General features: G+C 42.0%; 1 long non-coding RNA gene across 1 annotated transcript; it reads left to right on the forward strand.

Moving 5' to 3' along the window:
• Positions 1-144: 144 nt before the first annotated feature.
• On the forward strand, positions 145-1552 carry LOC139831929 (uncharacterized). The gene is made up of 2 exons (XR_011746335.1): positions 145-219; positions 1334-1552. It is a non-coding gene; the product is annotated as an uncharacterized lncRNA (long non-coding RNA).
• Positions 1553-13924: the final 12372 nt, after the last annotated feature.

The raw sequence follows: 13924 nt of genomic DNA on the forward strand, positions 1-13924 counted from the left end.
ATATGACTTAGCCATTCCAACACCCCAAGGCCATATCCTGCAAGCCAAACCTCATGCCATACCTTAGTACCATAGAGTAATTTACGATTGTTGTCTTGTTTGGTTTTGATGTTGTTGTTGAATGGTGTGTTTATGTTGTGCTATATTTTATATTATAGTTCGTACGGAGAGGCACGTATTTTGATTAAGAGAAGTGAACGCGCTTCGACTACCAAAAAGGCAAGTGACATTCAAATCCTACTTATTTCATATATGCATTAGTGTTTTTCAAACTAGTATGCATGGTAGGGTTTTGATTTCGAAAGTTATGCTATGCTTATCAATCCCAGTAGTGTGTAGCCACCATGAACCCTTGCTAGGATTTTTAGTTTGCCTAGCAATAACAAAGTGCCACTGCTGTTTTGATCAATTTGGATTGTGAGTATTGGGAATTAAATTAACAACCTTAAATGAAACACCTGGGTGGATTGGTAATTGCTTGGTGGGCGGCTACTCAGGGCTACATTGTGGTTGTCGTCGCCTGAGCGTACGTGGCTACTCAGGGCCACATTGTGGTTGTCGTCGCCTGAGGGTACGTGACTGCTCAGGGCCACATTGTGGTTGTCGTCGCCTGAGGGTACGCATAAGTTGAGTGGCTACTCAGGGCCACTTTGTGGTTGTCGTCGCCTGAGATGTGCACTTGTGGTTGGCCACTCAGGATTAAAGAGATTATTATGTCTTCCATGTTTTGGTTAGCTTTCAGTGCAGCCTTATGGTATTATGGGCTCTGCCGGGATTAAGTAAGCTGTGAGGTTCAACTTGTTGCTAGACATGATGATGTGGTGACGGCCAAACGGGAACGGGTCTAGCTGGTTATGGTTGAAACCTCCTTCTGAAAGATCTTGTCTCATTTCTTCTCTTGGGAAGGGTGGGTCGTAAGGTGAAACTGCACAACCTCTCGAGAGTTAAAGCTAAGATCTTAGCCGTGTCCCGGTTATGGACAATTTGAGCTTCTAGGCAAGGAATGTACGGAAGAATCTCATCATTGTTTTATGAATGTAATTAAAATTTGATCAACCTTGAAAAACTCATGGGAGATGTAACCATGTGATTATTCTAAAACCGATGGGGGATTTCACCATGGTGTGATTTCATAATGTCATTCAAAGGTTTTCAAAATGTTTTGTTTTAAATAAAATGTAGGATAAAATTGGCTTTATGCAAATTTGCCTAAACTCCACTTGCCAAATATCATGTATATAGTCATGCCCAAAACTGCCACCATATAAGTGTCATTTGCCAGTACATCATTGTACTGACCTCCATTCGTGGGGCTGCATATTCAAACGTGCAGGATTTTCTGAGGAGAAGTACGTGGTAGGATCTCGAGTCTACATTCCAACATGACTGCCTGTGGCACATGAAGATGATGAAGGCTCATTGCTGATTTACTTTCCGCTGTGTTTATTCTAAGCTAGTCCATGTGACTATGCAATTTGTAAGGTTTTATTGTACCCTCTGGATCAACGATGTAGTAATTTGATACTATTGCAATGATTACTATATTTTGTAATGTGTGTGCTATCAGTGATCCCGGGAATAGCACTATACACATGTATCTTGCCTTTATTAAAAGGTAGGGTGCTACACTAACCTATTAACAAGATGCCGAAGTGCCAATTCCTGTTTTCTGCTGTTTTTGGTTCCAGAAAGGCTGTTCGGGCAATATTCTCGGAATTCGACGAAATCAACGCCCAGAACCTTATTTTACCAGGAAGCTTCCAGAGAGCCAGAGTGGGACCAGAGGGGAGCCCTGGGGGCCCCACACGTGGTGGCGGCGCGGCCCAAGGGGGGCGCGCCCCACTAGTGTGAGGAGGCCCCGTGGCCCCTCCGACTCCGACTCTTCGCCTATTTAAGCCGTTCTGACCTAAATCTTCGATACGGATTGACGAAACTCCAGAAAGACTCCAGGGGCGCCGCCGCCATCGCGAAACTCCGTTTCGGGGACAGAAGTCTCTGTTCCGGCACCCTGCCGGGACGGGGAAGTGCCCCCGGAAGCCATCTCCATCAACGTCACCGCCTCCATCATGCTCCGTGAGTAGTTCCCCCATGAACTACGGGTTCTAGCTGTAGCTAGTTGGTATTCTCTCCCCCATGTACTTCAATACAATGATCTCATGAGCTGCCTTACATGATTGAGATTCATCTGATGTAATCGGTGTTGTGTTTGTTGGGATCCGATGGATTGTTACATTATGATTAGTCTATCTATAAAGTTTGTGAAGTTATTGTTGCTGCAATCTTGTTGTGTTTAATGCTTGTCACTAGGGCCCGAGTGGCATGATCTTAGATTTAAGCTCTATACTTATTGCTTAGATTGTATCTACAAGTTGTTTGCACATGTCTATGTCCGGAACCCGAGGCCCCAGAGTGACAGCAACTGGGATAACTGGAGGGGAAGGCGTAGGTATGAGGATCACATGTTTTCACCAAGTGTTAATGCTTTGCTCCGGTGCTCTATTAAAAGGAGTACCTTAATAGCCAGTAGATTCCCTTGAGGCCCGGCTGCCACCGGTTGGTAGGACAAAAGATGTTGTACAAGTTTCTCATTGCGAGCACGTATGACTATATATTGAAAACATGCCTACATAATTAATAATCTTGATGTTCTGTCTTAATGCTATTTCAATCCTATCAATTGCCCAACTGTAATTTGTTCACCCAACACTTGTTATTGGAGAGTTACCACTAGTGTAGATAGCTGGGAACCCCGGTCCATCTCTCATCATCATATACTCGTTCTACATGTCATTGGAAGTAGTATCAACTATTTTCTGGTGCCATTGCCTCTGTGTTACTGTTACTGCTGTTGTGTTACTGTTACTATTGCTCTCATATTACTGCTGCTTTCACATCACCCCTGTTACTAGTGCTTTTCCAGGTGCAGCTGAATTGACAACTCAGTTGTTAAGGCTTATAAGTATTCTTTACCTCCCCTTGTGTCGAATCAATAAATTTGGGTTTTACTTCCCTCGAAGACTGTTGCGATCCCCTATACTTGTGGGTTATCAAGATTATTTTCTGGCGCCGTTGCCGGGGAGGCATAGCTCTACTCATAAGTTCACCTGGGGAGTACACTCTACCTCTCTCTCTGTTTTTGTTTTATTTTATTTTGTTTTGCTTAGTTTACTTTTGTCTAGTTTATTTGTGCTTAGTTTATTTCTGTCTAGTATTATTTTGCTTAGTTTACTTTTGCTTAGTTTCTTTTTGTCTTGTTTTATTTTTCCTATATACTCAAAAATCCATAAAAATTTGAAAAACCTAAAAATTAAAAACTGTTGTTATGGGAGAACCCACAACCTATTTGGAGCTTATAGAATTATATATGAATTATAGAGAATCGAGAACGGGTAAAGTTATGAGTGATGTGATAGAAAAATTGAATACAATTGCTAAAATCTTGCTTAAACGCCATGATATAAACTGTTGCTCTCAACAGGATACTAAACATCTTAAATTTCAATGTGGCTTTAGTGAGGAAATTTTAATTAAGAACTATAATTGCAATAGCTATATTCATTATGGGTTCGAAGAAGTAGAACAATTTGTCTTATTTATGGGAGCCTCTGAGATAGAATCCTTCATGGCTAAAAATTATGAAACTTGTGTTGTTTGTAAGGACCTTAAAGATTATGTCTCTTCTATCCTTAATTTTTGCATAGAAAGTTACAGCAATAATCCTTATATCATTGATTATAAAGAGAGACTCATTAATGCACAAGAATGCACTCACAATTTGCAGGAACCTGTGGAAGAAAAAATTGATGAACCTGAAAGCTCATTGGATGAAAAAGAGGAGGAAATTGATGAACCTGAAAGCTCATTGGATAAAAAGAAGAGGAGAGTGATGAACAAAAGGAGGAAGAATGGATTAGCTACCCATGCCAACCTTCTAATGAGAGTAACTCTTTATCTCTTACACTATTTGATTGTCCTCCATGCTTACCAAAGGAGGTTGAATGTTATGTTCCTGTGGATTCTCTTGAATATTACCTATGAGTAAAACTTGTGAGAATAATTATGCTACTGTTATCTATGATAATCCATGCTACTTTGATAAATCTTATGATAATGCTTTGTTTGTGCCTGATGTCGAAATGCATGGTACTAAAGAATGTTGCGTAGCAAATGTTTATGATAAATCTCTAGATGATGGTCCTATGTTACTTGATATTATTGATTGTACTACTAATGAAAATGGGATTGGAGAGTTCTTGAATTTATCTATGAGTCCCATATCTCTTGAGAATGATCAATCATCTTGTTATATTATTGATAAAAGTGGATTTGGAAGTTTTAATCCCATTATTTTTTAGCTTGATAAAAATTATGTGTTTGTGGATCATGAAAAGCATGCTGTATTTGATAGTTATGTTGTTGAGTTTGTTCGTGAAGCTACTGAAAATTATTATGAGAGAGGAAAATATGGTTGTAGAAATTTTCATGGTACTAAAACACCTCTCTACATGTTGAAAATCTTGAAGTTACTCTTGTTTTATCTTCTTATGTTTGTCACTTTGTTCTTCATGAATTTATTTGTGTACAAGATTCCTATGCATAGGAAGTGGGTTAGACTTAAATGTGTTTTGAACTTGCTTTTTGATGCTCTCTTTGCTTCAACTCTCATCCTTATGTGAGCATCATTAAAATTGCTGAGCCCATCTTAATGGCTATAAAGAAAGCACTTCTTGGGAGATAGCCCATGTCTTTATTTTGCTATTGTTTTGTTGTGTCTTGGAAGTTGTTACTACTGTAGCAACCTCTCCTTATATTTATTTTATTGCATTGTTGTGCCAAGTAAAGTCTCTAATAGAAGGTTGAAACTAGATTTGGATTTCTGCGCAGAAACAGATTTCTATCTGTCACGAATTTGGGCAGGGTTCTCTGTAGGTAACTCAGAAAAATCTGCCGATTTACGTGCGTGTTCCTCAGACATGTACGCAACTTTCATTAGTTTTGAGTTTTCTGATTTGAGCAACGGAAGTACCTCTTAAAAATTCTTCTTTACTGGCTGTTCTGTTTTGGCAGATTCTGTCTATGTTTTTTGCATTGTCTCTTGTGGACTTTAAGTGAGGCTTTCTAGACGTGGAGAGCTGTAGCTAATGTTTTATTGAGTACTTGCAATGTGTCACTACAGGGCAAAAGTGGATTAAAGTTTTTTTAGTACTAACCCCTCTAATGAAGTTTATGAGAAGTTTGGTGTGAAGGAAGTTTTCAAGGGTCAAAAGAGGAGGATGATATATGATCAAGAAGAGTGAAAAGTCTAAGCTTGGGGATGCCCCCGTGGTTCATCCCTGCATATTTTAAGGAGACTCAAGCGTCTAAGCTTGGGGATGCCCAAGGCATCCCCTTCTTCATCAACTTATCAGGTTTCTTCTATTGAAACTATATTTTTATTCGGTCACATCTTATGTGCTTTACTTGGAGCGTCTGTGTGTTTTTATTTTTGTTTATGTTTGAATAAATTCGGATCCTAGCAATCCTTGTTTGGGAGAGAGACACGCTCCGCTTTTTCATATGAACACTTGTGTTCTTCGCTCTTACTTTTAATGTTCAATGACAAAAGTTGGAAGCTATTGCATTTATTGCTATTTGGTTGGAAACAAGAAAATGCCTCATATTGTCTTGGATAATTTGATACTTGGCAATTGTTTTGAGCTCTCAAGTAGATCATGTTTCTCTTGCATCATGTAGTTTAAACTTATTAGTGGAGAAATACCGTAGAGCTTGTTGAAATTGGTTTGCATGATTGATCTCTCTAAGGTCTAGAAATTTTCTAGTGAAAGTGTTTGATCAACAAGGAAGACAGTGTAGAGTTTTATAATGCTTGCAATATGTTCTTATGTAAGTTTTGCTGTACTGGTTCATACTTGTGTTTGCTTCAAACAACCTTGCTAGCCAAAGCCTTGTACTGAGAGGGAATGCTTCTCGTGCATCCAAAACCTTGAGCCAAAACCTATGCCAATTGTGTCCACCATACCTACCTACTATGTGGTATTTCCTGCCATTCCAAGTAAATACTTCATGTGCTACCTTTAAACAATTCAAAAGTTATTATCTCCTTATTTATGTCAATGTTTTATAGCTCACGAGGAAGTATGTGGTGTTTTATCTTTTAATCTTGTTGGGCAACTTTCACCAATGGACTAGTGGCTTCATCCGCTTATCCAATAATTTTGCAAAAAGAGCTGGCGCGGGGTTCCCAGCCCCCAATTAATTAACTTTCATTAATAATTCTCTTCACATGTTTTGCTCTAATTCATCAGTAAGCAACTTATTTTTGCAAATAGACACTCCTTCATGGTATGAGATTGTTGGAAGGCACCCGAGGATTCGGTTAGCCATGGCTTGTGAAAGAAAAGGTTGGGATGAGTGTCATCCATAAATAAAACTAAAGTACATGTGTAAACAAAAGAGAAGAGGGATGATCTACCTTGCTGGTAGAGATAACGTCCTTTATGGGAGCCGCTCTTTGAAAGTCTGCCTGGCAAGGGGGTTAGAGTACCCACTACCATTCGTTGACAACAACAAACACCTCTCAAAATTTTACTTTTATGCTCTCTATATGATTTTAAAACTTGAAAATCTCTAGCACATGATTTATCCCTGCTTCCCTCTGCGAAGGGCCTTTCTTCTACTTTTATGTTGAGTCAGTTCACCTACTTCCTTCTGTCTTAGAAGCAAACACTTGTGTCAACTGTGCATTGATTCTTACATACTTGCTTATTTGCATTCATCATATTACTTTATGTTGACAATATCCATGAGATATGCATGTTGAAAGTTGAAAGCAATCGCTGAAACTTATATCTTCCTTTGTGTTGCTTCGATGCCTTTACTTTGAATCTATTGCTTTATGAGTTAACTCTTATGCAAGACTTTTGATGCTTGTCTTGAAAGTACTATTCATGAAAAGTTTTGCTATATGTTATCTATTTGTTAGCAACTATAGATCATTGCCTTGAGTCACTTCATTCATCTCATATGCTTTACAATAGTATGATCAAGGTTATGTAAGTAGCATGTCACTACATAAATTATTCTTTTTATCGTTTACTTACTCGAGGACGAGTAGGAACTAAGCTTGGGGATGCTGATATGTCTCCAACGTATCCATAATTTCTGATGTTCCATGCTTGTTTTATGACAATACCTACATGTTTTGCTCACACTTTATAATGTTTTTATGCGTTTTCCGGAACTAACCTATTAACAAGATGCCGAAGTGCCAGTTCCTGTTTTCTGCTGTTTTTGGTTCCAGAAAGGCTGTTCGGGCAATATTCTCGGAATTCGACGAAATCAACGCCCAGAACCTTATTTTACCAGGAAGCTTCCAGAGAGCCAGAGTGGGACCAGAGGGGAGCCCTGGGGGCCCCACACATGGTGGCGGCGCGGCCCAAGGGGGGGCGCCCCCCTAGTGTGAGGAGGCCCCGTGGCCCCTCCGACTCCGACTCTTCGCCTATTTAAGCCGTCCTGACCTAAATCTTCGATACGGATTGACGAAACTCCAGAAAGACTCCAGGGGCGCCGCCGCCATCGCGAAACTCCGTTTCGGGGGACAGAAGTCTCTATTCCGGCACCCTGCCGGGACGGGGAAGTGCCCCCGGAAGCCATCTCCATCAACGCCACCGCCTCCACCATGCTCCGTGAGTAGTTCCCCGATGGACTACGGGTTCTAGCTGTAGCTAGTTGGTATTCTCTCCCCCATGTACTTCAATACAATGATCTCATGAGCTGCCTTACATGATTGAGATTCATCTGATGTAATCGGTGTTGTGTTTGTTGGGATCCGATGGATTGTTACATTATGATTAGTCTATCTATAAAGTTTGTGAAGTTATTGTTGCTGCAATCTTGTTGTGTTTAATGCTTGTCACTAGGGTCCGAGTGGCATGATCTTAGATTTAAGCTCTATTCTTATTGCTTAGATTGTATCTACAAGTTGTTTGCACATGTCTATGTCCGGAACCCGAGGCCCCGTGAGTGACAAGAATCGGGATAACTGGAGGGGAAGGCATAGGTATGAGGATCACATGTTTTCACCAAGTGTTAATGCTTTGCTCCGGTGCTCTATTAAAAGGAGTACCTTAATAGCCAGTAGATTCCCTTGAGGCCCGGCTGCCACCGGCTGGTAGGACAAAAGATGTTGTACAAGTTTCTCATTGCGAGCACGTATGACTATATATGGAAAACATGCCTACATAATTAATAATCTTGATGTTCTGTCTTAATGCTATTTCAATCCTATCAATTGCCCAACTGTAATTTGTTCACCCAACACTTGTTATTGGAGAGTTACCACTAGTGTAGATAGCTGGGAACCCCGGTCCATCTCTCATCATCATATACTCGTTCTACATGTCATTGGAAGTAGTATCAACTATTTTCTGGTGCCATTGCCTTCGTGTTTACTATTCTTTGCTGGCGTATTCTTGTTACTACTGCTCTCATATTACTGTTGCTTTCACATCACCCCTGTTACTAGTGCTTTTCCAGGTGCAGCTGAATTGACAACTCAGTTGTTAAGGCTTATAAGTATTCTTTACCTCCCCTTGTGTCGAATCAATAAATTTGGGTTTTACTTCCCTCGAAGACTGTTGCGATCCCCTATACTTGTGCGTTATCAGGATTCCATCAAATCATGGGACGACCTAGTAGACGCTTTCGTTGCCAATTTCCAAGCAACATACAAAAGGCCCGTCAGAATCGAGGAGTTACGACACTGCCAGCAAAAGCAGAAGGAATCGATGCGTGCATACATCGGGAGATTCACCAAGCTCCTAAACGCTGCCGAAGACGTATCTGTCGACAGAGCAATCGACGCCTTCATGGCATCCGACGTGAAAGCTACATAGAAGAACTCGGGCGCAAAAAGCCAAAAACCATAACCAAGTTAATGGAAATCGCCAACAGCTGGGCTGATGGCGAGGACAACGTACGAAAGCCGCGATAGCGCAGTGACGACGAAGACGACGACCAGCCGAAGCATGACTCTGGTGGACGAAGGGATCGCCACAAGAAGAGGAAAAACCACAGCTATGACGACAGTAACCTGGTAGCTGCAGGATACTCTGACCGGCAAGACGATCGGTACGACGACAGACGAGACGATCGGCAGGACGGTAATCGGAACAACTCTGGGAACCATGGCAATTACAAACCACGACCACAGAGGACCCCCGAACTACCCTACGCTGAGCAGATCAACGCTCCCTGTTACTTGCACTCGTACACCGATTCTAAGGACGGCAAAACGAAGTCAAGCCACTTGCTCAGAGACTGTAGGCAGTTCATTGACATGCAGAAACTCATCCAGCAGCAACCAGCACCACCACCACCTCCACCGCAGCATCAAGTCCAACAGGCTCAACCTCACCAACCCAACGAGGCATTTCCACCACCACGCGGGCAGATGAGCATGATCCACAGGTGTTTCAAGAAGAGAAATGAAGAACTTCACTCGAGAAATCAATCTGGCAGAAAGCATAATGGCAAACATCCCTGAATATGTCGAGTGGTCGTCTCAGAACATTACGTTCAGCCGAGCAGATCACCCGATGACCATACCGAAACCAGGACACGCTGCCTTAGTAGTCGAAGCGCAGGTCGGGGGGTTCAAGATGAGCAAAGTCTTCATGGATGGTGTAAGTGGACTAAACCTGATATTTCTCGACACAATCAAGAGTATGGGGATCACCATGAGAATGCTAGAAGAAACGGACACCGGCTTTCATGGGATTCTCCCCACTTCACCGGCGTACTCTCTTGGCAAAGTTTACCTGAACGTCGTCTTTGGCAAACCCGGCAACTTCAGGAAGGAAAAGATCGAGTTTGAAGTCGTGAACTGGGAGTCGCAGTATCACGCCATACTCGGGAGGCCAGCTTATGCCAAGTTCATGGCTGTACCGCATTATGCATACCTCAAGCTGAAAATGCCTGGGAGCAACGGGACAAATATCACAGTCTATGGAAGTTTTTGACGCTCGGACAATTATGATCGTGACTTTCAGAGGATCGCTGCAAAGTTTGGGCTGAAGCAGGAAATTACTGACCTTCCTTCCAAGTCATCATCACGCGGTAAGATAATAAGGAAGAAGAACGCGTCAGAGGAGCGAAGAAGAAGCCAGCCGACCTTGCTCTTGAAGCTTCGGCAGCACAAACTTCTGCAACTGAAGCTTCGGCAGCAAGAGCTTCGGCAGCTGATGGCACAGAGGACATAGGAGACAGCAATACACTGACAATCACTGTCAAAACCCCTGGTGCAATCAACGATGCTTCGATAACCACTAACATGGTGGACAAGCCAGAAGATGAGAAGAATCCCTTCCTTGCCTAAGCAATTTACTAGCGTTTAGTTTTCCTTTTCTTTTCAAGCAGGGCTCTTCCTCTTTCGCCCTCTAGTCCAGTGTTTTTATTATTAATGATAACTTAAGTTTTGATTCCTTGAAAAGCATTGCAGTAAATCGGAGCACCCAAACCGCATCATCGTAAACCTTGCTTACGCCCCCTGGCGGACGACGGTGCAACATAGTACGCGGTGAAAGATCGTGCTCCGAAAAAGCCTCTACGAGTGCTACAGGATGCAAAATAAACAAGGAGACTAACCTTTCCCTCTGCGATAGATGCCTCTACGAGCGCCGTAAATAGCAAGAGTTCGGAAATACATATAAACACAACCCACGTTCGATATTTTACTTATGGAAATATCAAAGAACAACGGGCTCATTGGCAGAGTTATTGCACCCGATATATTCGGGAGCTGCTGTCAGAACATACATCGGTTGAAAGCAAAGTTGCACATACAACGGGTTTAGCAAAACCTGCAACACGAGCTGATCACTCAAATAATTTGCTGACCAACGAATACACATACGTCTAAGCGGGCAATTAAGATTTGCTCCTTCAAAATTTTCCAACGGCATTAACACGGTAAAAATGCATATACATGTATCTACCAAACAAAAAGTCTCGGCTAAACAATCCAAACACTTGGATGAAGTAGCCAAAATACCTATTTACAAAACAAACTTAACCCTGAATCACCCTTGCAGAGTCTCTCTTTCCTCAGGTACCTTTGACTCTTTTTCAAGTTTGTCGACAATTATGTTGGCGGGCAGCAATACCTTCGGATACAGCGCCTCCAAATCACCAACCGCATTGGCAATAGTCAACAGATTTGCTGAGGGATAACGTGCAAGGACGAGGGCAAGTGTAAATCTGGCCCCTGCAAAAACCTGAGCTCGCACCAAGTCTCGAATCTTCTTGGTATTCCCAAACTCAGACATCAGAGTCAGCAGCGTAGGAGGGACCGCGTTCAAAGGGAACTGATACGTCTCCGACGTATCGATAATTTCTTATGTTCCATGCCACATTATTGATGTTATCTACATGTTTTATGCACACTTTATGTCATATTCGTGCATTTTATGGAACTAACCTATTAACAAGATGCCGAAGTGCTAGTTCCTGTTTTCTGCTGTTTTTGGTTTCAGAAATCCTAGTAACGAAATATTCTCGGAATCGGACGAAATCAACGCCCAAGTTCCTATTTTCACCGGAAGCATCCAGAACACCCGGGAAGGACCAGAGGGGGGGGCACTGGGCCCCCAGACCATAGGCCGGCGCGGCCCAGGCCCTGGCCGCGCCGCCCTATGGTGTCGTCGCCCTGTCAGCCCTCCTGCGCCGCCTCTTCGCCTATATAAAGCCCCTGGATCGAAAACCCTGATATGTTCGACGAAAACCACAGAAACCTTCCAGAGCCGCCGCCATCGCGAGGCCAAGATCTGGGGGACAGGAGTCTCTATTCCGGCACGCTGCCGGAGCGGGGAAGTGCCCCCGGAAGGCTTCTCCATCGACACCGCTGCCATCTCCACCGCCATCTTCATCACCGCTGCTGCTCCCATGAGGAGGGAGTAGTTCTCCTGAGGCTGAGGGCTCCGCTGTAGCTATGTGGTTCATCTCTCTCCCATGTACCTCAATACAATAATCTCATGAGCTGCTTTACATGATTGAGATTCATATGAGTTTTGTATCACTACTATCTATGTGCTACTCTAGCAAAGTTATTAAAGTAGTTCTATTCCTCCTGCACGTGTGTAAAGGTGACAGTGTGTGCACCGTGTTAGTACTTGGTTTATGCTATGATCATGATCTCTTGAAGATTGCGAAGTTAACTATTGCTATGATAATATTGATGTGATCTATTCCTCCTACATATGCATGAAGGTGACAGTGTGCATGCTATGTTAGTACTTGGTTTAGTCTGTTGATCTATCTTACACTATAAGGTTACTTAAATATGAACAAATTGTGGAGCTTGTTAACTCCGGCATTGAGGGTTCGTGTAATCCTACGCAATGCGTTCATCATCCAACAAGAGTGTAGAGTATGCATTTATCTATTCTGTTATGTGATCAATGTTGAGAGTGTCCACTAGTGAAAGTGTAATCCCTAGGCCTTGTTCCTAAATACTGCTGCGTTACTACTGCTTGTTTCTTGTTTCTTTAGCGCTACTACTGCTGCAATACTACCACCATCAACTACACGCCAGCAAGCTATTTTCTGGCACCGTTGCTACTGCTCATATATATTCATACCACCTGTATTTCACTATCTCTTCGCCGAACTAGTGCACCTATTTGGTGTGTTGGGGACACAAGAGACTTCTTGCTTTGTGGTTGCAGGGTTGCATGAGAGGGATATCTTTGACCTCTTCCTCCCTGAGTTCGATAAACCTTGGGTGATCCACTTAAGGGAAAACTTGCTGCTGTTCTACAAACCTCTGCTCTTGGAGGCCCAACACTGTCTACAGGAAAGGAGGGGGAACGTAGACATCAAGCACTTTTTCTGGCGCCGTTGCCGGGGAGGAAAGGTAAAAGGCACTCATACTTCGGTCCCAGGTTAAGTACTCTTCTGGCGCCATTGTGTTTGTGCTCGAAGCTATTTCCTTTAGATCCTGCAATTGCAACTTTTTGTTTCTTGTTTACACTAGTAAGGCATAATGGAAAACAACAAAAATATGAGAGATCTTTATGAACTTTATCTTGAATTAGGACATGATGTGTTTGAAGAGAGAATTAAAAAACCCATGGAACTTTATATGCATGCTAATGGGAATGCTATTGATATAAATGCTTTGAACACTATTGTTGCTAATGCTATGGAAAATTCTAAGCTTGGGGAAGCTGGTTTTGATGAGCATGATCTTTTTAGTCCCCCAAGTATTGAGGAGGAAATTTACTTTGATGATAATTTGCCTCCTATTTATGATGATTATAATGATAGTAGTCTTTTGGTGCCACCTACTATGGAGAGTAAATTTTGTTGTGATTATACTATGCCTCCTACACTTGATGAGAATAATAATGATAGCTACTTTGTTGAATTTGCTCCCACTACAACTAATAAAATTGATTATGCCTATGTGGAGAGTAATAATTTTATGCATGAGACTCATGATAAGAATGCTTTATGTGATAGTTATATTGTTGAGTTTGCTCATGTTGCTACTGAAAGTTATTATGAGAGAGGAAAATATGGTTGTAGAAATTTTCATGTTACTAAAACACCTCTCTATGTGCTGAAATTTTTGAAGCTATACTTGTTTTATCTTCCTATGCTTGTTACTTTGCTCTTCATGAACTTGTTTACTTACAAGATTCCTATGCATAGGAAGCATGTTAGACTTAAATGTGTTTTGAATTTGCCTCTGGATGCTCTCTTTCGCTTCAATTATTATTTCTTGTGAGTGCATCATTAAAACTGCTGAGCCCATCTTAATGGCTATAAAGAAAAGAACTTCTTGGGAGATAACCCATGTGTTATTTTGCTACAGTACTTTGTTTTTATTTTGTGTCTTGGAAGTTGTTTACTACCTCTCCTTATC

The sequence above is a fragment of the Lolium perenne genome, chromosome 6 (assembly GCF_019359855.2).
Source record: "Lolium perenne isolate Kyuss_39 chromosome 6, Kyuss_2.0, whole genome shotgun sequence".
In the NCBI taxonomy this organism is placed as follows: Eukaryota; Viridiplantae; Streptophyta; class Magnoliopsida; order Poales; family Poaceae; genus Lolium; species Lolium perenne.